General features: G+C 37.3%; 1 long non-coding RNA gene across 1 annotated transcript; it reads right to left on the reverse strand.

The window, feature by feature from the left end:
• Nucleotides 1-15,309: 15,309 nt before the first annotated feature.
• On the reverse strand, nucleotides 15,310-17,294 carry LOC124393710. Its single transcript, XR_006927359.1, has 3 exons — nucleotides 17,120-17,294; nucleotides 17,008-17,042; nucleotides 15,310-16,708 (listed from the first exon to the last, which is right to left on the reverse strand). It is a non-coding gene; the product is annotated as an uncharacterized LOC124393710 (long non-coding RNA).
• Between the last annotated feature and the right edge of the window lie 10,002 nt (nucleotides 17,295-27,296).

Genomic DNA, 27,296 nt, shown 5'->3' on the forward strand with positions numbered 1-27,296 from the left:
CTCGGCTCTGCCCCAGGACCTCCCAGAGAGCTTGGCTCCATTCCAGAGCTTCGAGGAGAGCTCGGCTCCGTTCCAGGACCTCCAGGAGAGCTTGGCTCCGTCCCAGGATTTCCCGGAGATCTCCGCCTCTCTCCAGGCCCTCAAGGAGAGCTCCACTTCGCTCCAGGTCTCCAAGGAGAGCCCAGCTCCGCTCCAGGTCTCCGAAGAGAGCCCAGCTCCGCTCCAGGTCTCCGAAGAGAGCGCCGTTCCGCTTCAGGGTCCTAAAGAGAGCTCCGTTCCGTCCCAGGACCTCCGTGAGAGCTCCTCTCTGTCCCTGAGCGACCCAGTGAGCCTCTCTCCAGGCCCTCAAGGAGAGCTCCACTTCGCTCCAGGTCTCCAAGGAGAGCCCAGCTCCGCTCCAGGTCTCCGAAGAGAGCCCAGCTCCGCTCCAGGTCTCCGAAGAGAGCCCAGCTCCGCTCCAGGTCTCCAAAGAGAGCGCCGTTCAGCTCCAGGGTCCTAAAGAGAGCTCCGTTCCGTCCCAGGACCTCCGTGAGAGCTCCTCACTGTCCCAGGACCTCCGTGAGAGCTCCTCTCTGTCCCTGAGCGACCCAGTGAGCTCCTCTCTGTCCCTGTGCGACCCAGTGAGCTCCTCTCTGTCGCTGAGCGAACCCGTGAGCTCCTCTCTGTCCCTGAGCGAACCCGTGAGCATCCCCAAGAACACCTCTTCGTCCGATGGGATCCCGGAGCACACAACTCGCCTCCGAGACTGCGAAAGGGACGTCGACCCGTTGCCCTCGGGCTCCACCGAAGGCTACGGCTCGCCCCACAGGCTCCCTGAAGGCGACTCCACCTCTCAGAGCTCCGCTTCACCCAAGGGATCCCCAGAGCTCTCAACCCAGCTCCGAGACTGCGAAAGAGACGTCGAATCGCTGCCCCGGCTTCATCCGAAGGTGACGGCTCGCCCCACAGTCTCCCAAGAAGTGACGGCTCGCCCCACGAGCACTCTGAAGGCGAAGCTACGTCACAGACCTGCTCTTCGCCCAAGGGGTCCACAGAGCACTCACCTCAGCTCCGGGACTGCGGAAGGGAAGTCGAACCGCTGCCCCTGGCCTCATCCGAAGGCGACGGTTTGCCCCACAGTCTCCCAAAAGGTGACTGCTCGCCCCACGAGCACTCAGGAGAAGAAGTCATGTCACAGAGCTCTTCTCACGGCGACATCTCGCTCCCAAACTCCTCTCACGGCAACATTCCGCCTCCAAGCTCCCTGGACGATGACAGGTCGCTCCTGAGCTCCCTGGAGGGTGACATCGCACTGATGAACCCCGCCGAGGTCATCACTCGGCCTCTGTGCTCAGTCAGGGGCGTCGCTCCATCTCCGGTCTCCATCCAGAGGGTCTTCCCCGTGGGTGACGAGGCTCCGTTCCAGACCTTCCTGGGTAACGTCGATCCGTTACAGGCCGCCGGGGTGGTCATCGCTCAGCCTCCGGTCATCACCAGGGTCGTCTTGCCAGTCCGGGTCTCCGAGGTGGAAGCAGCTCTGTTCCAGGCATCTCGGGGTGGCGTCAACTCCTGTCTCCGCCGAGGGCGTTGCGCCGCTCCAGGTCTCCGCCATAGGCGTCACCCCCTTCCAGGTCTCCACTGAGGACTTTGCCCAGCCTCGGGTCGTTGCCAGGACCGCCTCTGAGGTCGCTCAGCTGCCAGTCTCCGCTGAGGGCGTGGCTCCGTTCCCGGTCTCCGCCTTGGGCGTCGCTCCGCTTCAAGTCTCCGTGGGCGTCTCGGCCTCTGCTCTCTGCTGTGGAAGGCACTCGGCCTCTGGACTCCATGAGGGGCGCTGCTGGGTTCCGATCGTTCGCTGGAAGCATCGCTATGCCTCCGCCGCTGTCGCCGCCCAGTCGCCAGTCGCCGCTGAGGGCGTCGCCCCGTGCCAGGTCTCCGCTGAGGGCAGCACTCCGCCTTCGGTCTCCGTTGAGGGCGTCGCTCCGCTTCAAGTCTTCGTGGAGGGTGTCTCTCGGCCTCTGCTCTCTGCTGTGGAAGGCACTCGGCCTCTGGACTCCGCTGAGGGCATCGCTCTGCTCCAGGTCCCCGGCGTGGGCGTCACCCCTTTCCGGGTCTCTGCTGTGGCCGTCTCCCAGCTCCAGGTCTCCGCCGAGGACCTCAAGCCGCCTCCTGTCTCCGCCGAGGGCGTCGCTCCGCTCCAGGTCTCCAGGGGGATCGTCTCTCCGCCTCCTGTCTCCGCCGAGGGCGTTGTTCTGCTCCGGGTCTCCGTAGTGGACGTCTCCCTGCCTCTAGTCGCCACCAAGGACTTCGCCCCGTTCCTGGCCTCCACGTGGGGCTGTGCTCCGTTCCGGGACCCCGCTGGGGTCGTTGTTCCGTTCCGGCTCTCCGCAGTGGTGGTCGCTTCGCCTCGGGCCCTTCCCTGCTTATCCTGGCTCCGTGGCGGTTCCGGCCGGGGCCCCTTCGACCCTGGAAGACTGGAGGGGCCCTCTTCCGAGTGCCCGGGTCAACCGGGCGGTTGGTGGTTTGGGTGCGTCCGGTGCCGCCCCTTTGGGAGGGGGTGGTGTCAGGAATCCACCTGCCACGCCTCCTTCAGAGGCTGTCATTGCCTCCGCGTGCTCCCAAGCTCGCAGCGCAAATCAGGCACAGCTGAAGCGCGTTATTCACTCACTCCCGGCTCTAATATAAACCCCTCACTCACCCACACTCCCCGTCCGTTATTATATGTGTTCATGCGTGGTCGTGTGTGTGCTGCTTCCGCAACCTACTTTCTCCTCCCGGACTCCTCGCTCTCACCACGGCTGCGTTTACCTTCCCCAGCGCACCTCGGACTACCGATGCTTCCTCCACGCCGCGCTTTCTCATTAACGCACCGTGGATGTTATTATTGGACTGCCGTTTGCCGGATTATCCCGATCTACGCGGGTATTTTGTGTTGGCACTGCCTTTGTTAAATAAAGTTTCTGTTTGCCGTTACTCCGGCTTCCGCCTCCGTACTCCTCGCATAACACAGGCACTATAGCTGTGAGGAAAGTCCATTTGTCTACACATTGGAAAGTGAACAATTAGCCAATGTCTACACAATCATTTAGCACTTCTGTGGACATGTATTGCAACCTGCCCACAGTGTTAAAGCTGGACAGACTGTTATTCGTGTTATGTCTCTGATTTACATGGATTCAAGTAAGCTCATCTATCCTAGTCAAGGATCATCTTAAAACATTTAATTATGCCTAAACCTAAAAAAAACCCCACACTTGGCCAGCTTCTATTGCCCCTTGTCAACGTCAACATAAATCTTTTCCAGTTCTACATTATAAAGTATAAATTATAGAATATTCTTGGAAGTGGTCCTATTGACAGATGTTTCAGATGAAACTTTATGGGGCAGGGAGAGATTTTTTCGGCAGGGAGGTAAAGCAGTGTCCTTAGCAAAGAGTAGAGGTGGAGCAGCTCCCAGGATCCTAGGATTTACATGTCTCGACCCCTCAATAGTGGCCTGTTTCAATACAGACTTAGTAATACATTCTTTAAAAATTCTGATTGTTTTTTCTACCACCTCTGCTGGCTGGAGGTCATAGGGATTATAAAAATGCCAATCAATATCTAAGCATTTAGCCAACAGTTCATCAATGTTTGTTTATTATAATAAGTTTATTGCCTCCATGCTATTAACTAAAATCCCATGGCAATGCTTCTCCAACACTATTAAGGCTAGTTTAGTAGAGCAATTTTCATCTCTAATAATGTCTGATTTACATTGCTTAGAATTCAATTCAATTCAATTCATTTTTATTTGTATAGCGCTTTTAACAATGAACATTGTCTCAAAGCAGCTTTACACAGATAATGTGGTGATTAAATGTAAATATGTTCTTTGTAAGTATGTTTGTCCCCGATGAGCAACTGTGGCAAGGAAAAACTCCCCGAGATGGCATAAGGAAGAAACCTTGAGAGGAACCAGACTCAAGAGGGAACCCATCCTCATCTGGGTTGCACCAAATGTCCATTTGAAGCATATATGCAAAGTTGCGGGGTACAGTGATGATGATCAGAAGCAAACTGCACTCCCGAGTCAGTGCAGCAGACCGCTGACACCAATTACAGTCCAATCCGTCCTCAAAAGCACCCGTTATACTCCGGAATTATATGGAACCACCCAAGGTGTTGATGAGAGACCGTCCCGAGCTGCACAGAAGTGTGAAGATCCATGGAGGGGAGAGCACCTTTTGATCTAAGTAGGCGTGGAGGATCATACTGGTACAGAAGTTCACTCAGATACTGCGGTGCGAGACCGTTAAGTGCTTTATATGTCAGTAGTAATATTTTATAATCAATGCGAGATTTGATTGGGAGCCAGTGTAGACTAATTAAAACAGGGGTGATGTGGTCATATTTCCTAGATCTAGTGAGGACCCTTGCTGCTGCATTCTGGACTAACTGAAGCTTATTTATGCACTTACTCGCACACCCAGACAGTAAAGCGTTACAGTAGTCTAATCTAGAAGTAACAAAAGCATGAACTAGTTTTTCTGCATCCTGTAACGACATCATATTTCTAATTTTAGCAATATTTCTAAGGTGAAAGAAGGCGATTCTGGTGATATTATTCACGTGAGACTCAAAGGAAAGACTCGGGTCAATAATCACACCAAGGTCTTTGACAGCCGTACATGCTGAAACAGAAACACCATCCAGAGATGCTACATAATCGGAAAGTTTATTTCTAGCTGCATGTGGTCCTAGTAAAAGTACTTCTGTCTTATCTGAGTTGAGCAAAAGAAAGTTATTAAGCATCCACTGTCTAATGTCCTTTACACACTTCTCAACATTGTTGAGCTGATCGAGCTCATCTGGCTTTGCTGAAATATACAGCTGTGTGTCATCAGCATAGCAATGGAAGCGAATCCCATGTTTATGAATGATTTCACCAAGAGGCAGCATATATAAAGAGAAAAGCAGTGGGCCCAAGACAGATCCTTGAGGAACACCAAACTTTACCTCATAAAGTGTGGAGAACTTACCATTTACATCCACAAACTGATAGCGATCAGTCAAATAAGACCTGAGCCAAGAGAGAGCTGTTCCCTTTATTCCTACAACGTTCTCAAGTCTAGCAAGCAGTATAGTGTGATCAATGGTGTCAAAAGCTGCACTAAGGTCGAGCAAAACAAGTAAGGAGACAAAACCCTGATCAGAGGCCAATAACAGGTCATTTACCACCTTAACTAGCACTGTCTCTGTGCTATGATGAGGCCGAAATCCTGACTGATACATTTCAAAAATGTTAGTCATAAGCAGATGTGAGCATAACTGCTGTGCTACAACCTTTTCTAAAATTTTGGATATAAAGGGGAGATTTGATATCGGTCTGTAGTTGGACAACTGACATGGGTCAAGGTCAGGTTTCTTAATAAGGGGATGGATAACTGCCAGTTTGAAGGATTTAGGTACATAACCAGTGCTAATGGAAGAGTTAATTATTTTTAAAACAGGTTTGATTACCTCTGGAGCTATCTGTTTAAAGAAACTTGTAGGCAAGGGATCGAGAAGGCAGGTTGAAGACCAAAGTCTTCCTCAGTAGACTGACACTGAAGTAATTTTAGATCAATGTCTGGTATATTGCAGATATGTGTTTTTTTCAGATCTGCTTTATTCAACCCAAAGCTCTAGTTCTGAATAAAGTTCTCTTTAACTGGATTCCACTCTATGTAGCTAAGGATTAGTTCTACTTGAACATCCTAAAGGTGCATGAAGTTATTGAGCACCTTAAGATCTTTAAGGAGGTATTTTGCTTGGAATTAAGAAATACAGTTTTGGCCAATGGCTTAGGACTGCAAATTGCATAAAGGGGTTCTGCATTTAAGTTTATGTAGATCTATAAAATCTAGAAGATTACGTAGTGCTACTGCAGCTAAATGCAGCTGAAATCAGGCTTTATAGTTACATTTTCCATTTCTAAATGTGTGGTTTCATAGCCAGGTCTATGTTGTGCTGTCATATGTTGTGTTTTTAGGATGTGTAAAATAGTTGTTACCTGATGTGAGGTATGCAGTATCAGAGGGTGTGACAGCACCGCTCTCTAAGCATTTTTGATTATTGCAAAAGGATTTAGAAAGATACACAACAGAGTGATATCTATAACCCAGTTCCTGGGCCAAAATTGCTACAGTTGTACCATTCCGTTTGTACACAGTTAAAAAGTATGATGGAGCTTTGTGATCACTAGCACTTGTGCATGGGTGTAAATTTCATTTAAACAGTGTGTGTGTGTGTGTGTGTGTGTGTGTGTGTGTGGTAAATAATACAGTCAAGTTGTACTTATAAAGATATGGTATAGGTGCACTGAAAAATGATCTTATGTCCATTTTCCTTCTCTCCGTCATTTTATCTAGTCTATGACACTGCAAGGCAAGGCAAGTTTATTTATACCATAGCACATTTCATGCACAATGGTAATTCAAAGTGTTTTACACAGTGCTTACACATAAAAAAAATCACAACAATAAAAACAAGGAATTAAAAAAAGCTTTACAATTTTATTTAAAATGAATTAAGACACTTAAGAACAGAATAGAAATTGATTATACAAAAAAATACAGTGGGTTCAGTCCGGATGTAGCACAGTGCTCATTTAGTAAATGCACAGCTAAACAATATGCTAATTGTGGCCAGTAATGTTAAGTTAACAAGTCGTCCCAAATAAAACAATGCGTGTGAAACGGCTTTGGCATGTTAGTTGCAGTGCACTATGCAACAAGCTATTGTAAACAAGCTAACGTTAACTAGATAAGTAATATTTTAATCGCAAATTTTTGAATAAGTCTGCATCAACTACATTAAAGAGAATCGCTTTATTTAAAGTGAATAAAATACCCTACTTAATGGAGTTTAACATTAATTTAGCCACGCCCACACACCTGACTCGTGTGTGCAGAGTAGGTGAGATGAACTGGGAAAGCAGGCAGTGGGTCAAACCACTGTGAGGAAGGGGAGGGGGAACTCAACTGTTTCTAAATGCACTTTTTACATTTGTTTTTTTTTTCTACTTACACAATTAATTAGGTATACATACATATATTTTTCACAATAGAGCAGGGGTGGCCAACCCGGGGCTCGCGAGCCGCATGCGGCTCTTTGACTGGTTTCATGCGACTCTTACGTTCATATCGAAATTTGTGTTTGTTTGTTTTTTTAATGTGCGTGTTCGCTTCGCTTGAGTTCAATGCGGTATTTTAAGATTTAAATGAGCTTGCCCCTACTGGGAAACTTTGCGGTATATCAGACGAAACACAATTGTAATGACACAATAAAACATGCAATGCTGAAATTTCAAGAGGGGGTGTATCTGCAAAGAGTTTCTCCAAGTCGGGTTTAATTTATCACCTGAAATACAAACATCCCGTTTTCCATTCTAAATATGAGAAGAACGCGGCGCAGAAAAGTACAGTCAATCCGAGCATGCGCACTCCGTCTGTAGTGGACGTTTTTGAAAAGGCAGGAAAGTTTTCCAGTGATGGTGCCGAGGCAAAAGGCATAACACAAAATATTATGGATTTCATTGACTTTTGAATTGAATTTTCATTTCGGTGCATCCCTAAAATATTATCGTTGGTGTGGCCCTCTGACACAATTCAGGTTTCTCATGTGCCCCCTTGTAAAAAATTAATTGCCCACCCCTGCGGTATATTCATCTCACGCGCATGCGCATTTGACGAAAATACCGTATTAAACTCAAGTGAACACGCACATACAAAAAAAAAATACACACACACAAAGTCTGTGTTTTCTACCCTGAAACACGTGAAATCAAAGCATCGATCTGTTCTGACTGACACACATATTAAAGAATTGCTTCGAGTGGCAACAACGGAATACGAGGCAGATTTAAAGGGGAGTGTTCAAGGCAAGGAATGCCAAAAGTCCCACTAAGTAACATGCATAGTAAAAGAAAAACGCTATTGTAAATTATTATATTTTCGTTTGTGGACTTGGTTTAACTGAGAGTTTGTGTGTGTGAGACAGTGCACACAATGTTCATTGTTGAAAATGACTGTCCTGTGGTCTTAGAACTGTAGGAGTCATTTTTTTTTTGTTGGTTTGTGACATTTACACATAAATCTGGCTGAGAAGAGGTGTGTGTGTGTGTGTGTGTGTGTGTGTGTGTGTGTATGTATGTGTGAGGAAGGGATGGGTGATGTTCATGTGTGCCCATGTGTATGATGTGGCTCTTTGCGGTAACAGTAAAAAAATGTGGCTCTCGGTCTCAGACTGGTTGGCCGCCCCTGCAATAGAGAGTGCGATATTTTTTGAATATTTGGGGACAATCCTCGGATGGGTGGACAACCCTCAGATGGGGGGGGGGACAAGTCCCCTCTGTCCCCCCCGGGATTTACACCCATGCAGTTGTGATTACTATGCAATACTTGTGCACAGTCAGGCATCAGTGCATCCATGCATAGCAGTAGTTGAAATGTCTTGTTGCAACTGTTTCACAGTCTGCGGGCTTGAAAACCTAGTCACAAGCTGTATGCTTTCATTTGATTGATCCTACATTGTTCCTAAAGTGGTGCATCCCTTCACTTATCTGCCCTTGTTTTTCTGCACTCTTTAATATAATGACCAGGCTTACCACAATAGTTGCACTTCACCCTTCTCTTAGGCCCTGCCCCTTGGGTTTCGTGCTGAGGCTGGTATGAACCACTTCCTATTGTAGCAAAGGGAATAGCAGGTTCAGATTTAACTACCACAGCAGTGCATTGAAAACCTCTAGCGCTAAAACTCTAGCATAAAACTGACTATTACAGACTTCTCTAGCAATCTATCTGTTGTGTTATTAATCAGTTGAGCACTATGAGAAACTATGTTATTCAAATAATTATTTATAACCAACACATTGTGTGTATTAGCAGTTGGCAATATACAATCATCTCTCATACTGTTAAAAAATGCACCACAAAAGCAGATGGAGTTTCCTTTAAGTTTTGGCTGCATGTGATACAGTGAGGAAAATAAGTATTTGAACACCCTGCTATTTTGCAAGTTCTCCCACTTAGAAATCATGGAGGGGTCTGAAATTGTCATCGTAGGTGCATGTCCACTGTGAGAGACATAATCTAAAAAAAAAAATCCAGAAATCACAATGTAGGATTTTTTAACAATTTATTTGTATGATACAGCTGCAAATAAGTATTTGAACACCTGAGAAAGTCAATGTTAATATTTGGTACAGTAGCCTTTGTTTGCAATTTAAGAGGTCAAACGTTTCCTGTAGTTTTTCACCAGGTTTGCATACACTACAGGAGGGATTTTGGCCCACTCCTCCACACAGATCTTCTCTAGATCAGTCAGGTTTCTGGCCTGTCGCTGAGAAACACAGAGTTTGAGCTCCCTCCAAAGATTCTCTATTGGCTTTAGGTCTGGAGACTGGCTAGGCCACGCCAGAACCTTGATATGCTTCTTACAGAGCCACTCCTTGGTTATCCTGGCTGTGTGCTTCGGGTCATTGTCATGTTGGAAGACCCAGCCTCGATCCATCTTCAATGCTCTAACTGAGGCAAGTAGGTTGTTCCCCAAAATCTCGCAATACATGGCCCCAGTCATCCTCTCCTTAATACAGTGCAGTCGCCCTGTCCCATGTGCAGAAAAACACCCCCAAAGCATGATGCTACCACCCCCATGCTTCACAGTAGGGATGGTGTTCTTGGGATGGTACTCATCATTCTTCTTCCTCCAAACACGTTTAGTGGAATTATGATCCAAAAGTTCTATTTTGGTCTCATCTGACCACATGACTTTCTCCCATGACTCCTCTGGATCATCCAAATGGTCATTGGCAAACTTAAGACATGCCTGGACATGTGCTGGTTTAAGCAGGGGAACCTTCCGTCCCATGCATGATTTCAAACCATGACGTCTTAGTGTATTACCAACAGTAACCTTGGAAACGGTGGTCCCAGCTCTTTTCAGGTCACTGACCAGCTCCTCCCATGTAGTTCTGGGCTGATTTCTCACCTTCTTTAGGATCATTGAGACCCCACGAGGTGAGATCTTGCATGGAGCCCCAGTCCGAGGGAGATTGACAGTCATGTTTAGCTTCTTCCATTTTCTAATGATTGCTCCAACAGTGGACCTTTTTTCACCAAGCTGCTTGGCAATTTCCCCGTAGCCCTTTCCAGCCTTGTGGAGGTGTACAATTTTGTCTCTAGTGTCTTTGGACAGCTCTTTGGTCTTGGCCATGTTAGTAGTTGGATTCTTACTGATTGTAAGGGGTGGGCAGGTGTCTTTATGCAGCTAACGACCTCAGAAAGGTGCATCTAATTTAGGATAATAAATGTAGTGGAGGTGGACATTTTAAAGGCAGACTAACAGGTCTTTGAGGGTCAGAATTCTGGCTGATAGACAGGTGTTAAAATACTTATTTGCAGCTGTATCATACAAATAAATAGTTAAAAAATCATACATTGTGATTTCTTGATTTTTTTTTTTTTTAGATTATGTCTCTCACAGTCAACATGCACCTACGATGACAATTTCAGACCCCTCCATGATTTCTAAGTGGGAGAACTTGCAAAATAGCAGGGTGTTCAAATACTTATTTTCCTCACTGTATATCACATTTGGATGCTACTCTGCCACCCAGAAAGTTTTTTTTCTCATTGTACATTATTATAATTTTTGCTTTTGTGCCCTTTCCCTTAACAACATTGTTAGCTTGTGTGCACAAAAGAGTAGTTCTGAAATCAGGGCCTGTTATTTGGGCAAACAAAGTATGACCTTTTTAAGATCCATATATATTTTGTGGTGTTGTTTTTACATGTAACTTTGATGTCACTAGCTTTAGTTGACAATGTGTATTTAATTTTGTTTAGATACAACTGCAAAGTTGATCTGCAAAGATGTGGCGGTATGCAATGCTGTATAAGAACCAGGACAGATAGATAATGTTGAATTATATAAAGTGCACTTGTATGGTGGTTTCAGGCATATAAAAACTGTTACAATTACTGTTTCAGGCCCAGCATTGGATACATGAGACAATATCTACGGACCATAAAAAAATTCAGTAAGTATCTTCATTTATAGTGAGGGTGTCTGTGACAACAAATTAATATTTATCCCACTTATAAGGGTTAGCATGTATGCATAATCAAATAACAGTTACTGTGTAACCAAAACTCACAGACAAGCCCAGCTGCCCTAAGTCTATATTTATGCATCATAACAAACATATTTTGTGATTATTTATAGTTAACAGTTGTCTTACATGATCAGCTTTAAGTTTAATTTAACTTTAATTTTATACTTATAATTTTTTTTTATTAAATATTTTATCTTTGATATTTTTACCCATTTTTTATTTAAAATAAAAAAAAAAATGTGTTGTGATTCAACTTAATTTAATGGACCTCCTGCAGTTGGATCACTGACTGAGTCTGAGACCCTGCCCCACCTCATCACACCTAGGTATAAATTCTGAATAAAAGATGAATGAAACTATAAAAAAGAAAATGAAACCTTGAATTAGCTGTTGGTGTTAGATTTCCATCAACATGGTTTATTAGATTTCCTTGAATTTCAACAGTTATTATGATTTTCAATCATAAATCCTGTGGTCTTACTCTGATCACCACTGGAATTCACATTGTTCAAATACAGGTCACTCCTGGGCAAGAATAACCTGTGGTAGATCCATGCTTCAATATGTTTGGTAATTTAAAATAGGTGTTCTCAAAGAAGAGGCATTATTTCTGGGTGCAATACTAAACATACATACTTGTAAATGTTAGAAAATTACATGACATTCTCGACTATTGTCTAATTCATATTTTAGTCTTAAATGTTCAAATTCAGTATATAACAAAAACAATATAATTAACCTTTCCTTTCTAATTCTTTTAGAGGGGACTGAATAACAGTTAAACTATAGTAAAATAATATAGTTTTAATGTAAAAAAAGTAATTGTTATTTAAACAATTTAAGCAATATTTATAAATACATGCTTCACTTTGTCAGACAGGTTCTATTTAAGTGGTGTCTTGATTTAACACTTTGTTAAGAGTGGAATTTAACTCAGCTTTTAAAATAATGTGGTTGATCACAGTTTATAATTTAGCAAGGGGATTACATTTTCACAAAGAGACAGACAGTTTTTCCCCTTAATAAACAAAATCATAATTTAAAAACTGCATTTTGCATTTATTTAGGTTTTCTTTGTGTAATATTAAAATATACTATCATTAAAGTGTGACAAATATGCAAATATGCATACTCTTTTTCACAGCAATGTGGCTAACATTAATAATATTAACATTAACAAATATTTAGCAATACTATTGCACATATTTTTATTAGTGTGTAAAAAGTAATTTCCCCCTAAACCCTTGGCAGCAACCACTGCAATCAAACATTTGACATTTGGCAATAGGTCTTTTATGTCGCTGTTGAGTTTTGGCCCACTCTTCCTTGCATAATTGTTTTAATTCAGCTGTATCTGAGAGATTCCATGCAAGAATGGCCTGTTTAAGGTAATGTCAAAGCATCTCAAAAGGATTTAAGTCTGGACTTTGACTAGCACACTCCAAAAATTCAGAGGTATACTTGCTAGTATGTTTCAGATTATTTTCCTGCCACATAACCCAAGTGCGCTTAAGTTTGAAGTTATAAACTGATAGCTGGACATTCTTCAGGATTTTTATGTTAGTGCACAGAATTCATGGTTCCATCAATTATGACAACACATCCAGGTCCTAAAGCTCTAGACCACCAAACTACCACCACCATGTTTGACTTTTGGTATAAGTTTTTTTTTAAGAAATGCTGTGTTAGGTTTACACCAGATGTATCAGGACGCATACCTACCAAAAATACCTCTACAGAATATTTAGCGAAAAGTCTTGGATATAATCAAGATGTTATTTGTGGAAAATGTGAGATGAGTCTTTGTGTACTTTTTGGTAATCAATGTCTTTTACTTGGAACTCTCCCATAAACTCTACAATTTATAAGCTTCTGAAAGCTATTTTTGCCCTGTCTCTTTCGTACAGTTGAATCATGAACCTGACCTTAACTAAGGCAAGTGGGGCCTGCAGTTCTTTAGATGTTGTTCTGGGTTCTTTTATAAGCTTCTGATTGAGCCGTTGCTACACTTTTGCAGTTATTTTGGTAGGCCGACCTCTTGTTAAAAGGTTCACCACTGTTTCAAGTTTTCTCTATTTGTGAATGTAGGTTTTCACTATGGTTCGGTGAGTCCCAAAGCATTATCTCAATTACTTTGTTTCTCATCTATTCTTGAATTTACTAAGATCATGGCATGATGTGTTGCTTTTTGAGATTGTTTAGCATGCTATACTTTGTCGGACAGGTTCTATTTCTTGATTCAAGAAATCTGCCAGCAATCAGGCCTGGGTGTTGAAAGTGGAATTTTAAGTGAAAGTTTAAAAATTTAAGTGTGACACATATGCAAGAAAATTCAGGAACAGGCAAATATTTTTTTTTCACAGCAATGTAGCTAACATTATTAAAATAGATAGAATAATCTTTATAAATTAATAGAAATAATAAATTAATTAAAAAAAGAAATTTCACCAAGCATCAAAAACTATTAGTTTTAAAATATGCTCTTGTTAAAATGTTGCACAAATATTTAGCAATATTATTGCACATATTATTGTTAGTATGGCCCATAGAATCTTATATGGAATAGAAAATCAAATAAGACAATTTAATCATACTCATATTACAATTAAGAATACATATCATTAAAAATTTACATTTTAAAATCATAAAATGAATCAATTACTGACAGGGTAAGCATGTATTTTCTTTACACTTTTACATGAGATGTAGTTTTACACAGTGTCTAGAATGAAAACAGTTAACGAAGAGTTCATCCTTAAAAAGTGTGTCTGTGAAGGAGTTTATAGAGATAGATGGGTATATAATTAATGATGTATAAATATCTCAGACATGGTAAACACTTGTTAATGGGTGATCTGTCAGGCTATAACAAGAAACAAAGAGACAGAATAAGTATTATAGAAACCTTATTTATTTTCTAATAAACACACATTCAATTACACATTCATACACAAATCCAAATTTAAGAAACAACCCCAAGAAGGGGTTTAAAAAAATAATGTTTAAAATTAGAAAAACTACATTGTCTGCAAGTTAACCCAAACCATTTAAAAGTTTTACAATGTTTAAAAAGGGGTGTTCATAATAAATCCAAGGTACAATGGTGCACTTGTAGGTATTTTTTAAGAGATCTTAAATTTCAAAAGTGGTATAAGTGGTTTATACATTTCCTGGAGGAACAAAAGTGTAAGCCAGCATAGCCACTGGTGAAACCATGATTTTATGTAAAAAAAAAAAAGAGTAATGAAATGATGGATGTAGACCTGGAATACCCCACCCCCACCCCACCCCTCTCTCTCTCTATTAGAGCATGTTGTAGAAAAATATATAAACACACATGTAGTACAGTTTTTGTAAACATGTAGAGCCGGAGTTACTTTTATTTTTAATTGTCTACCTCATCCTAAATAGAAAGGTTTAGCTCAAATAACTGAACCATGGCAGACTGTTTAAAAGCAAGACAACAAATATAATTAAAACAAACTTTGGAGATTACAAATAAGATTTATTTATGGATGAAAAGCCCAAAATGTCAGACAGCCTACAGACTGTTGTCGCCACGCAATGAAACAGCCAACACCAGTCTGATAAGCTATCTGACAAACTGGGAGACGGAAGGAAATGCCTAATCAACATATAAAGAAAAAATAGAATGGAAAGGAAAGAATGCTTACCAAGAAAAAAGAGGAAAGGTTGTCAATGCCTATATTCTGTTATTTTGTAACAGAATATGTCCCTTTATAGGAGATCAAAATGTGTTTCCTATTCACTGACAATCATGTCTGCTAGCTGAACACACTTTAGCCTCTCGCTTGTTTCTCCCTTTCTCTCTCTTCTTCATATCCTTCCTGCCAGCAGTACAGTGCATTGAGTTCACTCCAGGGTTCAGCTAAGGTAACAGCAAAGAAACCCCACACTGTTCCATTTTTTTTTATAAGCCTGGAGCTTTCAGGCTAGCATACTAGGGCAGTGTTACAAAAAAGCACAGATGAAGCAAAAAAAACTTGTTCAAAACTGCAATTATTAAAAAACTAATAATTAAATTTGAACAGAATATTGCAATACACTTTAAATAAATTAAATTGCAATACATCTTATTGCATGAATTTTTACACAATGTTAAAGATTGCATCCATAATATATCTTATGGATGCAATCTTTAACATTGTGTAAATTTTTTAAATGAAACACACTATTACATCACAATGTAGTCCCAATTGTGAGACTGTCTGTCTCAAAAAATAAGCAGCAATAATGAGTATTCTGCTTTGAATGTGTAAGCATAGTTCTAAACAGGAAGTTAAGCTCTCAGTGAGATATAAAATATACACAAATTTGTAATACTTAAGAATATAAAAAGTCGTCACAATGTCAAATATATACTATAACCCACTATCATTAGCATAAGTAGTGAGAGGATCAACAGTCAGTATTCTGCTCCCACTGTATGCACAGTTCTGATTACAAAGTTTTTGTTTAAAATTACCAGCTTCCATCCTGCACAATCTTTAACATGTATGCGTTAATGTAATTGCAAATGTTATTACATCTGGATGTAAATTCCTGGTTTGAATACAGGAAACTACACTATAAATCACTGATCTTGTAACTGTTTTAGTATTCAACAATATTCTTACTTCAAACCCCTTTGTTCTTATTCTTATAATTATAAATAAAATTGCTAATAATGTATGCCCTGTGTGTATTAATTTCTAGATACTTAAAATGTCTAGATGTCTAGATTTTAAAGACCTAATCATCAATTAATACCTGCATTTCCATGCAAAACAAAGATTGCCATGCTCAGCCACAACAGATGATTGTGCCACAACAGTGCAGCTACAGCAAACTTAAACATCTCAAAAACCGTTTACTGTATCTGTATTAAGTCACATGTGCGAAGTAAAAGACAAATAAACAAAAAGATCAGTGTGAATGGGAGTAAAATAACTAGGTGAAAGTACTTTTTTTTAAACACACCACTAACCCAACAAACAAAAGTTTTCTGATTTTACACACACACACACACACACACACACACACACACACACACACACACACACACGTCACTGCCTTATTAAACACCCACAAAAGCAAGTTTTCATCCTGCACAATGGAGAGAACACACGCACACAAAAAGAGTGTGTGTGTGTGTGTGTGTGTGTGTGTGTGTGTGTGTGTGAGAGAGAGAGAGAAAGAGAAGGAAAATAATTATTTTAACAAATTCAAAATCTAATTTAATGTTCAGTATTTTCTTCCTTCTAGGTTGCCATCTAAATTTTCTGATACAAACTGGTATCTTATTAAAGATAAATAGCTTTTTGCTCCAAGTTTTTTTAAAACAGGATGATTAAATTACAATAAAGAAATTCAAAAAGGATTCAGATAATAATTAAAAAAAAAATAGCAGTTGTTGAAAGCAGACTGACCTAAGAGAGCAGTGGGGTAAAAGGTGTAGTATCTTTGTTTCAACGGCTTCCACAGAATTGTGAGAGTTTGTTAGAGGCAGGAATTGGGAGTAGAATTCCCCCACCCTCTCAGCCCCTAGGGGCCCCTCCTGTCTCGGTCAGCCTGCATAGAGTTCAACAGGGTTCGCTAAGGGAAGGGGGGTGGAGGTTGGGGGTAGTGAGTGGGGGAGTGTACACTTTAGTCATAGCTGCTCCACCTGCTGATCATGACTCAGCATCCCTCAGGAGCCAGAACATGAACAGGCCACAGTCCCAACTCTGTTTTAACATTTATACAAAATAAACTTTGCCACAACACACTCTCCCAGTAATAATTGACATCACTGCTCACACTTACATTAGAATTAGCAAATTAATTATACACTACCAGACACTGATCGCAGTAGAACAGTAAAACTGACAGAAAAAAAAAGTTGTGATACTCACTGCCGGTGTGACTCATACAATTCGAGGTACATCTTCTAGAGAGATACGACAAACTAGGTAACTGAGTTTAAGAAGACAAGAAAGGGGGAAGTAGCTCACCAGTTTTACTTACCCATAAATAAAAGTTATCTTCCTCCATCTCAGATTCACTGAAAAGGAGAGCTAACCAATAAAACACATTTACTAGTTTAAATGAAACAAAAGAAAAATAATAAGTACCAAAAATACACAAACAAATGATAACACAAAGAAGCATCCACACTGCCCTGGAGTTTCCCCAGCTGTGAAGAAGGAAGAAATGAATTATTTCTGAGAACTCTCACATTTATCACCGACAGTTCCTGTAAGAACTGGTTTTAGCCAATTAATGGGGAAGTGAGTCGTAGCTGTGTCATCACTGGCTGAATAGAAGGAGAGAGTCCTGCCCACTTATGTGGTAGAGGAGGAGTCTCAGGAGAGACAGCCCATATTAGGAAAACCCTTTTACAAGGTTTAGCTACCAACAACCACCCTTCATTTCTCCCCTCACCCCCAAAGACACGTGCATTCAAATGCACACACAAGAGGAAAAAAGGAAGACTACCATGGTATAAAATGGCCCCTGGTAGTAAATTAAGAGTAAGCAATCAATGAAATCTTACAAACTCCCAACAAAAACCTTTTTAATATATAACCCAAACATAGTTTAATAGTTTATGGCGGAAATAACACAAAGAAAAATGCTATAAATTAAAGATATTTAAAACTTTTTTTTTGTTTTTTTTTATATTTTACACAATTTCCTCACATCAAATTAAGTACATGCATAGATAGTTTTGTAACCTAACATATATATATATATATATATATATATATATATATATATATATATATATATATATATATATATATATATCTTTTTGTATTTCAAGGGTTTGTTCAGGGTTTAAAAAAAAAAAAAAAAAAAAACAAGAAGAAAATACTCACCCCAGAAATGTATCTTTGGATGAGTAACAATGAGTCAGCAACCAAAAGAAACCTTACTATACCAAATGGTATTGCATTTATTCCGGTAATCCTGACCTTTTTTATTTTTTACAAAAAAAAAATCATAGTTTACCTTGAATAAACTATTTCCCATTGTATCATATTCATGAATTTTTATTAAATATTTTATGATTATTTACTATGATTCTCAAAATCAGAATCAGAAATAGCTTTATTATCAAGTATGTTTACACACACAAGGAATTTGACTTGGCAACGGGAGCTTCCAGTGCAAAAGAAAGTACAGACATAATATTAAAAGATATAAGTAAAACAGACAACTAAAAAATGCGCTATATAAAGAAGTTAATATATTATTTAAATAAATGTACAGATGTTATTTACAAGTGTGCAGTTTACAAATGTACCATTCAGATTATATATAAAAATGTGTCAGTATTACATTCATATTAATTAACAAGTAATTGCCTATTTTAAAATGTCTTTATAATTTAAAAAATATTTAAAATGAGAAATATAATTTTGGTAAAAATTTTCTATATTACTACTACGGCTACTACTAGTACAAATAATAATAATAATAATAATAATAATAATAATAATAATAATAATAATAATAATACTAGTAGTGGTAATCATACTACTATTACTATAATAATAATAATAATAATAATAATAATAATAATAATAATAATAATAATAACAACAACAACAACAACAACAATAATAATAATAATCAAATAAATAGGCTGAATACACTTAGGGATTTTTATATAAATTTTATTAATATAGCATGCATGCATAAATACCGTAAAACATGGATATTCACGGTCTGATTAAACTTATACAGTTAGGGCATATGTTTCATTAGTTGCACAGTCGAATACAATTAGATAATTAATGCCCTGAGGTACTGACACGCACTCTAAGCAAGGGATGTACTGTAGCAGTATGTAAGACAGATCTATAAGACATGAATGTAAGTTGTTTAAAAGATGATGTACAAGATCAAAAGTAAAAGGCACACAATCAATACTTTGCAGTGAAGTCTTTTTTTTTTAATGCTTATTTATTTGGAACCATATTTATAGACAGTTGGTAGGATGCTCATTTGTCATTATTTATCATATATCATCGTTTAAATCACACATTACTGAGATTACCTCCAAAAATTACATCATCCAACATAGGGAAATAAGAGCCTTACGTGATACAATTTAATATAAAATTCTCACAAATGTTTTATTACCTTCTCACACTAATAAAACATTTGTAAGAAAAATGTTATATTAAATTGTATCACGTAAGGCTCTTATTTCCCTATGTTGGATGATGTAATTTTTGGAGGTAATCTCAGTAATGTGTGATTTAAACGATGATATATGATAAATAATGACAAATGAGCATCCTACCAACTGTCTATAAATATGGTTCCAAATAAATAAGCATTCAAATAACCTGGGCAGATATAGCAATTAATAAAATCTCAACAATGTCACCCTACAAGCTGTTTGAACATCAATAAAATAATAGCAGAACAAAACAAAAACAAATTTAATGCTATGTTAAAAAATGTTTTTTTGCTTTTTATAAATATGATGAAGAACATGAAGTTTTAATCTGCTTAAGGCTAAGTGAAGTCATCAGAACTCAAGCTGTCTAGAAGATAAAATGCTGTAAAAGTACACAATGCCTAACAAAATAACATTTATAACAATCTATTTTGCAACAATCTTAAAAAAGACTAAACAAAAGAAAAAAGAACAACAAAGTGTAAGTATGATGAGTAAGTATGAAATTATTATTATTAATAGAGATTTATTTTTGTGTGTGATGTGGGCAGGCTTCTCCAAGAAATCTCCATTTATTATGGAATATTTATTGAACATTAAAAACAGACAGACAGACACAATGTATAAGTAAATGACACACTGTGTCTGGCCATTATTAAAAGCATAGGGCTGGGTTTACATTTCAGAAACATTGGAAAATATAGAAAGTAGCAAGTGACAAATACTTGCCTGTACAAACACCATGACTGCTTCTAGGTTCTTTGGTTACTATGTTCTTGTTCAAACAGAATATTTTTTTAAATTTCTGTAATAAAAAAAAATATATATAAATGAATAAATAAACTGCATGAGCCAGTGTTTTTTTCTTTGCACTTGTGTCTTATATAGATCTAAAAAAATGTAGCAAAAAAAATCTCAACAGCATAAAGATAAAGAGCTATTCTCCCATTGATTCTCCTATAAATAACATATTTACATAAACATATATTTTCTAAGCAAAAGCCACACATTTATACAGTATGTATTGTATAACTGCAGAAAATGGTCATATGGTCATATAGTTGCTAGACTGTAAGCAACTATACTATTATAATAATACATTTTCTGTCTGAAATTCTGATCAGCCAAAAGGCCCTGGACAAAACATGGTAATAGATTACTCTGATAAAGAGCTCTGACAGCACATACTTCCTTTAAAACCAGTCATCAGGATGTGTCTTTCCTGTCTTCTGTTCTTTCTAGTCATGCCCCCACCCCCACACCTTTGAAAGAAGAAAAAACTACACACACACACACACACACACACACACACACACACACACACATATATATATATATATATATATATATATATATATATATATATATATGTGTGTGTGTGTGTGTGTGTGTGTGTGTGTGTGTAGTTTTTATTTTGTTTGTTTTTAAAGGTGTGGGTTTAAGGCAAAAACTAAGCCTAATTAAATTGTATTTAAAGCTTCAGTCTAACATTTCATTGGGATATTTAATCCAAACTTGCCTAGAAAGTGGTAAAAAAAATTCAGGCAATAGCTTTGGCAAATGATTTCCAATGAGTAAAAAGAATTAAGAATTAAACTGACAGGTACAATGGTTTTCTTAAGTAAGCAGATGAGAATCTTTGTCAGAATGTCCAGTGCTATGCAAATTCATAAATGCATAAATAAATTCCACAAAAAACTTTCAGGGATAGTTTGTTTTTGTGTTTTTTTCTGTTCTAAAAAGGCTTTTTCAAAACGACTCATGTTTTGAGAAAATAAGAAGGTGTCTAAAAATGTTAAATTTAGTTTCAGAATATGTCCTCGAAAATATTTTAAAGACAATTTTATTTATATAGTACACTGTAAAAATGGCATGAATACAAAATATTGTTTTATGTACACTTCGTTGAAGATTCATTCATAACTGAATATAATAGAATATAATAGAATGCATTTCAATTACAATTAACATTAATGATATTTGTACCACAATTAATAAAATATATATTTTTAACTTTATGCATATTTCATTTACATTTTCTAATGCAAAATTGTACATTTGTCTAAACTAATATAATTCAGAATATACATTCACTGACATTGACCAGTTTGGATATATAGCTGTGAAGTTCAAAAGCACTAACTAAGAGCTTACACAGAACATACAAATATGCATGTTAATCGTTTTGTTTAGAAACAAACTCAGACATATGACATATATCAACATATTTAAAATGATAGGTCGCAAATATTCTTGTGAACAGCCTTCAGTGCAGCATATACAGTATTATTGGGGTCACAAACAGAGAAACAAGCAATGAGAGGCTTGGTGATGTTGCAGTAATGAAACAATGTTAGAAAGGCTTGGTATTGTTACAGGTACAATGCTGCAATCAATGGTTATTTAAAAGGAGGTGTGGGTGAGTCTAATCAGTGGTTGGTGAATTGTAATAGATAAGACAAATGCATGCCTTATGATTGCCATTAATATATGTTTTTGGTTCTGAACTGTGGGAACCATTGTATGCTTAAGATTTGGTCATGATATAGATGTACTGTACCACAAACATTTTGCAAATTGTTTTAACATGATAGTCGTTACTAGATAAATATCATATTATAAATAATTGAAAAATAAGATGAGATTTGAGGGTTTCAGTCCCTAATCAATAATAAAAGCACACACACACCTTTTGGCCCACTAATATTCACACACCACTCCCTGAGTGGCCCTCAGTGATATGATTTAACGCGTGAGTGCTACCATGTGCCTAAGAAAAGTAATTCTCAAAAAGTTCTATATTAAAGTGACTCCCTTTATTTTCATTTTAATTCTGATTTTTTTTGTATAGTTATTTTCACAAAAGCAGATTTACAGAAATGAATTGCAAATATAAGTTTTAGGGTTATAAATTAGTCCCTATAAGCTTATTCCTAATGAGCAATCCATGGCAATACCTGCAAGTAGTCAAGTCAAGAAGCTTTTATTGCAATTTCAACCATATAAAGCTGATGCCGTACAAAGTAAAATTAGACAACGTTTCTCCAGAACCCTGGTGCTACACAAAACAACATGGAGCTACATCACACAACATGGAGCTACATCACACAACATGGAGCTACATAACCGAACACAGAGCTAAGGACTAAAGTAATTGTCCTCACCACTTAAATTGCATAATTTGCAACCTAGTGCAGACAGATCCAAAAAACACAAAATAGCACCGACCAGTAAATCTACTGTATAATATACAGTACAATGTGCAAAAGAAAGAACTATAAACAAGAATGTACTTGTAAACATGAAGACAAATGTTGTGCAAATGTTGTGCAAGTAAAACCATGAGAGGAACCCATCCTTAGTCTAGTGACACCGAACATCCATTGATTATGGATCATCGCTCTAGATAAGGATGCCTTGTAAATGCTCTAAATGTAAATTTATTATAATGAAATCTTTTCATAATTGTTGAGGTTATCACCTGCTCAGAGTCGAGTGAAAAATTGTTCATGGCAATTGCAGCCCTAAGCTATTGAAGCAGGCTGTTTAAATTAATAACAGTTGAAATCCATCCTCAAGATTCCTAAGTTAAACCTTCCAATATATATATATATATATATATATATATATATATATATATATATATATATATATATATATATAATGTATACAGTATATTTTATATATATATATATATATATATATATATATATATATATATATATATATATATATATGCAAGATTCAAACATTTAGAATCTTGACTAGGATTTTTCTTGTGGAATGCATGCCACAAAGTAGCAAAATGGGGAAAATCTATGTTATGAAAAGCATAGGAAAAATTACAGGAAAACACACACACACACACACACACACACACACACACACACACACACACACACACACACACACACAAACACACTCAGACATTAATCAGACATTGTGTTTAACTGTTAACGAAGAGGCCATTACCTTAAAAACAGGTAAAAACACACATAGAAAATAGGGGAATGCTATCTGTTATTAATTAAAACATTTTTATAATTTAATAATAATAATAATAATAATAATAATAATAATAATAATAATAATAATAATAATGATGATGATGATGATGACGGTGACTGCTTAATGATCAAAAAAACATATACTAAATAAGAATTTTTTTTTACTTTTTCGCTAAATATCCAGTGTTTCACTCTTTCTTTTTATTATTGAAACATTTATTTAAATGTATGTGTATTGATTTCATACTGTGTAAAAAAGTAGCAACATAATTTATCTTTTGGATATTTATTATAAAATTTGAGTTTAATCATTTCACTGGTGTTAATCAGATGATTTATTCCACATGTGTTAGAATGTGCTTTTTAAATCTTAAAATAAATCATTACAAGCTGTCAGCGCATTGTCTCCAGTTCTCCTTCTGTGACCAACCAATTTTATTATATAAAATATAATTTGTTAACTATCAAAATCCCTTAAAAATAAATAAGAAATGAAGATGAGTTAAATTGCTAATTCAAAAGAGGTTTTCACCATATCAGCAACGAATTGTAAAAAAAACGAAATCATTATCTATTTAAAGGCACATTTATAATCAAACCTTTTTTTTTTTTTTTTAAACTAAAGATGGAAGATGGAAGCATGACCTAAATTATTGAGGTAGTGGATATTAACTAAAGAGCTTGTTAATTTTTGGAGAATTTTCATTTTTCTACATAAGAGATGCATTACATTTTTTTGTATTTTATTGGCTGGTTATTAAATTGCAAGACTGCGGGGGTAATTCTAGGATTAAAAAATGTTAAAAATGTTATACTAAATATTATTATTATTTTAATATAACATTTTTAAATCCTAGAATTACCTCAGTAGTCTTGAATTTCACCACCAGCCAATGAAATGCAAACATGTTAATGCATCTCTAAAGTAGAGGTTAATATATTTATTATTTAAAGTAATTTTAAGCTTTGCAGTTTTTTTTGGTAAAAATTAATGCATCATAATCAAAGCATGCTAATTTAATTGTCTATGAATAAACCTAATATAACGTTTATTCATATACAATTAAATTAGCATGCTTTGATTATATACAAATAATAAAAATAAAATACAAATAATATGCCAATTCTACAAATAATTATTTATAAATAAATATCAGAAAAAGAAAAAATATATATTCATTATAAAATACAAATGTAATAGACTTCTCTGCGCAGTAAATCTAAATGTTTATGCTAATCTAAAAATATTTTAATAATTATATCACTTTGAAATATTTGTATCATTACCTTTCACAAGTTTTTATTAAATAATTATATTAACATTAGTATTAAAATTAACTACACATTAATTCTGTGATTCATCTTTAATTCCATCACTTTGGATAAGGGCGTCGCTCTGGAAAAGTGCATTTTAGTGTCCATTAATTTGATTGTGGGAGGACATATGAGCAAATCACACATAATATAAACATTAAGTTGAACTAACTGCATCTATTCTATTTTAGATTTTGCATTCACCTGTACTCTTGATCTATTTGCACTAAATGCTATTCCAAATAAGGATCCAGAAATGTCTATAATTTACTGATAATACTGATCAGGAGACAAGAAGCATCTAAACTCAATTTAAATGCACAATGGCACCTGAAGTTGGCACAAGAAAATTCTCGTTTTTCAAGACTGTCGAGACTTAATCAACATTCAAATCCAGTCATTCTACAAATGCTACATGCTTAATTATTTATCTTATAGCCAATAGTTTTCAATAGTTATGTTCAAAAATGCATTTTTTAATAATGTTTAATATTTTAGTAATAAAATTATATGTGAATGTTTTTGTAGTAATTATTAACATTGTCCATTGTTAAAAATGCTATATAAATCAAATTTGAAATAAAAAATAGTTAATAACACTTCTTCTTTAATTTTAAGCTCACAATATAAAAGTCTTGTTAGGCTTATGCTGCCAACCATCACCCCTGGCATCCCCTGGGTCAACAGTTATGATTAAATATTGAAGAAGATTATTATATATTATATATTAAAGAAAATATTGCAATATTTACAGTTATGAGATATGAGATTTAGTTTATTTTAGATATGAGAAGTTTATGGTAAATAATTTTTCTATGTTGTTGTCTCTCTTTAGACTATTTGCTTACTGTATAAACAACGTATGCACTTGAGATTAATTTTTAAACTTTTATTCCTAACCAAAATAGTGATCCCTCAACAGGCTGCCATAAGCAGACACATAACAAAACAAACACAAACTGACAATAGATAATTGAGTGAACACAATTACTTTGTTTATCTCGCTTAATTCTGAATTGAGCAGATGCACACTCTAGTGCCCCCAAAAAACAAACACACAACCTTTTTTCTAAATATAATTATTTCCTCACCCCTCCCAATTTTCTGTGCTTCTCGCCTTTTTACAGTATGTCACAGGAAGTTAAGTGATTATGGGTACTTTGACGTAATCCAACCAAAAGACCATTCCTAAGAAAGGAGCAAACCAGTGAAATCTATTACAAGGAGGAAAGGGGAGGGGCCATGCATGCCCCGGAGTCCACGTCGACAAATTCTTTAAGAAGCTGTGGTTAAAGAGAAGCTGGTCTGACTCACCCCCTCCTTTCAAGCAATTTACTGGAAACATGGGGGAAAGGCAGCAGGAGGGGGCCTTTCAGAGAAGTCATGTGACGAACAGGGGCAGGACTAACCACAGAATTGGGAGGGGAAGTGGAGTAGGGGCCGGGGGAGGTGTGCATGCACACACACGCACAAACACACACACACGCACACAGATACACACACACACACACACACACACACACACACACACACACACACACACACACACACATTCAGCAAAGACGCCATTTAGTCCAGTTCCAGATTAACTTGCCTGGGAGTTGGCTACTGAAAATTCACAGAGCCACTAATCCTTTTTGTGTCTAGGTCATAAGCAGGTTAACACTTTAATTGCTGGGTTCACAAGATCTATCATTTTGTGCTTAAAAAAAGAAAAAAGGAGAGGCTTTGGAATTAAACATTTTATTTAGGACCTGTAATCAATCATTTTGTATATGTATTTCTGTTTTGGTATACTTTTTCATCTGTTCTTGTGTGTCACTGGGCAATTCTTCCTAATGAGATTGAAGGGACAAAGTGAAAGTACTTTTTCAATATCATATAGAATTTGAAGAAATCAGAGAGCAAAATATAACAGATATCAGGTTTTGCTGTGAAGAAGGTTTACTAATAATCACAATCGAGCAAATAGATAGTGATAAAGCAGCACTAAGTTTGTAAAATCTGAATCGGTTAACTGTGAGCTTCATGCTTTACAAATATCGAGCCATGACATTAGAAGGTAGCTTGGAGGATTATAGATTTGAACTTTCTGGTGACAATAAAATTGGGCAAATTGGGTTGGTAATTCTAAACATATTACTATTATAACAAACATTTTATTAATTTTCTTTGAAATGTTTATAAATTAACAGAATGTATTTCTTATGCCTATTAAAAATTCAACCCAAATTAGTGTATGGCACTTTCATATTTGGTTTATCAACCATAATCATGTCATAATTTTATTCAACATCTTTCCTCAAACTGTAATGAAATCAATTTAATGGTACTCTATTGTCCTTTGGGTAGCTATTGCATGACTCGAATGGCATTTTTTGATCCATGTTCAAATGTGTAAAATCACTTAAACTGCCAAAATGGACTGGTCTTTATAGAGTTGAACCCCTTCTGGTGTTAGAGAGTGGAAACCTTTCTACCCAAAGACAACAAACTGATGCTAACACACAATGTCCCCAAAGCCTATATTGTGCTCTGAATTATAAAGCCTAAAATTAGTCAGACAGTCCTGATAAGCAAAAAGGCTGTTTTTAATGATTGCCACTTTGTGCCACATTTTCAGTTGCGTAATGCAAGTTATACAAACATAGCACATGTGGACAGAGAGGTAGCAGGCCACTAGCTAATT

This window comes from Silurus meridionalis, chromosome 11 (assembly GCF_014805685.1).
Source record: "Silurus meridionalis isolate SWU-2019-XX chromosome 11, ASM1480568v1, whole genome shotgun sequence".
NCBI lineage: Eukaryota > Metazoa > Chordata > Actinopteri > Siluriformes > Siluridae > Silurus > Silurus meridionalis.